Raw genomic sequence first — 4,882 nt, 5'->3', positions numbered from 1 at the left:
CACACACACACACACACACAATAAATAAAATAGTATGGACTTTGGACTTGGGTACTGCCAAGCTGACTCTATAGGCAAAGGCAAAAGAGAACTTTTGGGAGCCCTTCTATAGCCACATACTGTGGATAAAAGCATGTTTTCGGTTAACAGACATTTTTTTGTGAACATCCTTTTGGTTTTGTTGTGTTTCTTTGTTTTTTTTGCCCTTGAGTGGCGCTTGTCTGTTATTTTCAGTTTAATTATTAACAACTTCCTTCCTTGGAAAACATAACACTTACCTCTTGTTGCATACCTGTGAACATGAAGCACAAAGGATTTTGAAAAAAACGATAATATATTAACAATTTTTTATTGCATTTAATCTGATTATAAGTATGTAATGCGATAAGCGCTGTGGTCTATGAGTTGATTTCATTACAAATATGATGGAACTGTTCCCAACACTAAAATAAAACTGTATTCAGTTTTCATGATTTAAATATAAAATATAAAATGAAGAGCATACTTTTAAATCGAATTTTAAGATGTGCATTAAGCTGCCTTTGGCAAGTTATGCCATTCAAATATACACGACTCACAGCAAGATGAATTCCTCGGTTGTATCTCAGCACCATCATCCTTCCAGCAGCAACACTCAGTCTTGCTGTTTAACTGGCCTTGATGACAGCACACGTGATCTGGGGAGTTCCTTGTCAGGATCTTCTTATCACTAATTGGACCACAACACAGCTCCTTTTCCACATCATACGCCCCTGTGGAAAAGATACAGATATCAAAAACTGAAACACTTGAACTTTAATCATAGCTAAAGCTTTTTAAAGATGTCTGTATGTTCTTCATTTGGTGAATAATCTTCCTAATCATCTACTGTATATTCAGTGAAATACTTTTTTGTTTTTTCAGCTTCACTTACTTTTGTCACAGCATGTGTGATTCGGTGAACGTTTATCAATAACAGTTGACTGACAGCATAGTTGTGTGTTTTTGTCATAGGTCTCATTTCCACATAAATGAGCTGTAATTGCAAAGACAGTCAACACACTTTCATTACTCACAGTAATTAACATTGGCTTCCTTTAAATACTCTGTGACAGCTATCATTCTTCCACAAAGATTTTTTTAAGTATATGCAACATTAAAGACATGGCATATCTAGTGCAGATAGTCTTGAGGGATAAGACTTTTTTTTTTTTAATTTCTAGTCCATCAAATGACTTTCTTGTCTTGGTCTAACATGTAAAGTATGATGCAAACTGCAAAAACTTTCAGATTTCAGATTTTATTAAATCTATTCTGCACAGTGTGATATGCTGTGTTGACCTGAAGTGGAGTCCCTGAGACAGCAGGATGACATCTTTGGGTATACTTCCAGCCTCTTCTCCTCATTTGAACAACAGCACTGAGTCTCGGTGTCATACTGGCTGTGACCACAGCACTGATGGTGACTGGAATCTCTCATCAGAATCATCTTAATATCAGGTGAACCACAACACAACTGCTTGACCCTATCAAAACCATCTGTGAAAAGAAAATATGTTTTGTTTTTTGCTTTCTTAACTTACCTTAACCATAGCTAAGCTGTCAAGCTGCTGCAATGTTGGTAAACCTTTAAGTGTGTGTGTGTGTGTTTTCTAATCATGTTTTACTGTGTATTCTGTACATTCAGTTTTTATGTCTTGTTGACCTTTTAAATTAAAGTTCATTTAGAAAGTGCCTCATAATAACTTCCCAAACGAGTGCCCTGATGCATCTCATTATGACTGTTTCAAGAGACAATCACTGATTTCAGTTCAATCTAGTTATGTCCCTTAGTAATACTTCCACCGTTATATTAGCTTTATACTTGCTAGGGTTCTTGTCCAGACGCTTTTCTTTGAAAGCTCCTTTGACTTAATGGTCATGACAATTTGCATAATAATGATCATGAAACCGCCCTCATGACCCATTGTTAGTCAGTGGTGATAGTGCCTGTCATTATGCAGATGTATTATTTATAAGGTTGGGGAAACCAGCAGTCAGCTGAGACTGAAGAAATCACTTGGATGAGTGACAAAAAGTTTCTCCCAATGAAAATGTTGGCATTCCCTTACCTGAATGAATGAGCATGCATCAAGCCACCACTTAATCATTTTCTCTGCCTTCAGTCATTTCTCTTGATTTCCAAAGTCTGCCATCTGATGGTGGCTAGTTATATTCTCTCTTGACACCACCTTGCAGTTTCCTATGTCTTTCATTTTGCACCTTAACTGAATCTCACGATTTAATACTCAAACAACTACAAATTTGCAGACACTCAAAACTTAGTGATGGAGAAAACATAATTCCATATTTACATTGTATACTTTAGAATTGATTTAATGCTTTCCATCAGTGCATCTACTCACCTTTACCACAACACTCAGCCATTGGTGAAGGTTTTGCTATGATGGCTGACTGGCAACATATTTCATTCACTGGATTGTAAGCCTTCAGTTCACAGCAGCTGGATACCTTTTCACTAAGACCCTGTGTAACTCTGGCTGTAAAAACAGGATGCAGACGCCAGTACCTTAATGTAACTGCTGAAAGAGTGTTATTACAAGTGCATCAAATCACGATTAGAAAGTTCACAACTTCAAAGAAACTCAGTTCAATCTAAAAACTGTTTTGTTTTCTTTTGCTTCTTTTACTTGAGCAGCATCGAGACAGCCACAGTGCATCTGGAAAATATTCACACCTATGAAACAAGATAGTATCAAGACACAGATATGGGGAAGAGTACAGAAAAATTTCTTCAGCATTGAAGGTCCCAATGAGCACATTAATGGAAGAAGTTTGGAATCACCAGGGCTCTTCTTAGAGTTGGCCGCCCCACCAATCTGAGTGGTCAGGACCTTAGTTAGGGAGGTGACCAAGAACCTGATAATCACTTTCACAGAGCTCCAGTGTTGCAGTGTGGAGAGAGGAGAACCTTCTAGAAGGACAAACATTTCCGCAGCACTCCACTGATTGGGCCTGTCTGGTAGAATGACCAGACAGAAGCCACTCCTCAGTAAAAGGCAGCCTGCCTGGAGTGGCTGTCCCCTGAAGGACTCTCAGACCACGAGAAACCATTCTCTGGTCTGATGAAACAAAGATTTGCCTCTTTGGCCTGAATGCCAAACATCATATCTGGAGGAAACTAGGCACCACTAATTACTTGGTTAACACCATCGGCAGCAGAGACTGGAGAAGGGGCAATGGTTAATTTTCCAACAGGACAACAATCTTAAGCACACAGCCAAGACAGCAAAGGAGTGGCTTTGGGACCAGTATGTGAATGTCTTTAATTAGGAAAGTCAGAAACCAGATTTAAATCTAATTGTACATATCTGAAAATGACTGTGTACATATGGTCCCTGTCCAACCCAATGGAGCTTAAGAGTGAAGCGCTATGAATACTTTCCTGATGCACTGTACTTCTGTTTCCTCACATCTCCCCGTACTTTATGATGGTTGCAACAAAATAGTGTAAGCTTTCCCTCTCAACCATCACATCAGCACTGTAGGTGTCTAGCATTTTTTGTTTGCTAAAAAAGAAAAACCTTTATCTGCTTAATACCCATAATGCAAGGTTGAGTGATACACAAATGTTCTCAGAAGTGAGAAAAAGACCTTCAAGAATAGATCTGAATATATGGAAACATATAACCTATTTTAATACCAGCTGATGACTTTTTAATATTACTATTCTATTCATTTTTTTTTTTACATTCCAGTTTTCTATCTTATAAATTCATTACCTGTGACAGTGTGTCTGTGTTGCTGTTTACAACAAGTGGCTGTTCCAGGACTGTAAGGCTCATTTCCACAACAAGACAGGCTTGCACCAGGGTGAAGTCTGTTTTCACAGCATGTAGCCTCTTTGATGTCATACCATGTTCCATTACAGTCTTTTCTGAAAAGCATAGATGACCAAAGCCTGGACATTATTGCTGGCAGTCAGATATAAAAGTATATCTTCCTCTGCAGGGAAAACAAGTGGTTTCATTACCTTTATTGTATTTTATTAGTTTGTGGAAGATGCCTTTTGTTTGAACCTAAAAGATACTGCCGGTCAAACTGACAAGTGGTGTCAGAAGTGTGGGCTCTAATGAGTGAAGTGAATATGATGATCAGAAGTGGAAAGATAAATTACTTTAATGAAGTGGATGGTGAAGGTACTACGGCCAATCAACTGGTTAAAGCAGAGGTTAACCCTGAACTGACAGATGTGGTCAAATCGTTAATGCACACTTAAACAGCAAGAGACCAGAGAATGGACAAATGTTTAGTCATTATTCAGCCATTAAAAAACAAAGGTGGACAAGCATGCAACACCAATTTCAACAAATCCAACTCGCGCCTTTTGTTTGAACAGGCATGACAGCCTCATTTGTTAATTCTTTTCTTGTAGGGAACCTCAGTGACACTCACTGAACAGCACTTAACTTGCAATGATGATCAAATGGTAAAAATAAGCATCACACATTTTCACAGTAAGGCAGAGGTGACTCACCGATGACAATTATTATTGGAGCCTGCATGCTCTGTGGACAAGCAAACATTCAAAGCTGTGAATAATTTGTATTAACAAACTAAAACCCGTTAAATCTGTTTTTCTGAATAAATAGATTCAATATTTCCTAATTCAAAGCTTATGCCATGTCATTGTCTAGCGTGATACAATTTGATAAATATTACAAAAGTATCTGTTCAAAAGCAACAATCGACTGCCTTTTTCCACTGTACATTAGTCACGACAAAACCACAGAAGAGTGCACAGACAGAGAGAGAGGGGGGGGGAAAGGGAACAGATGGAAACAGAAACCTAGTTCTTCTGCTGTTGTCTTTTCACATAAAGATATATGTATATATATATATA

This window comes from Pundamilia nyererei, unplaced genomic scaffold, assembly GCF_000239375.1.
Source record: "Pundamilia nyererei isolate P.nyererei 1_Seehausen unplaced genomic scaffold, PunNye1.0 scaffold00117, whole genome shotgun sequence".
NCBI classification, from domain to species: Eukaryota; Metazoa; Chordata; class Actinopteri; order Cichliformes; family Cichlidae; genus Pundamilia; species Pundamilia nyererei.
Note: the sequence above shows the minus strand (reverse complement) of the source record.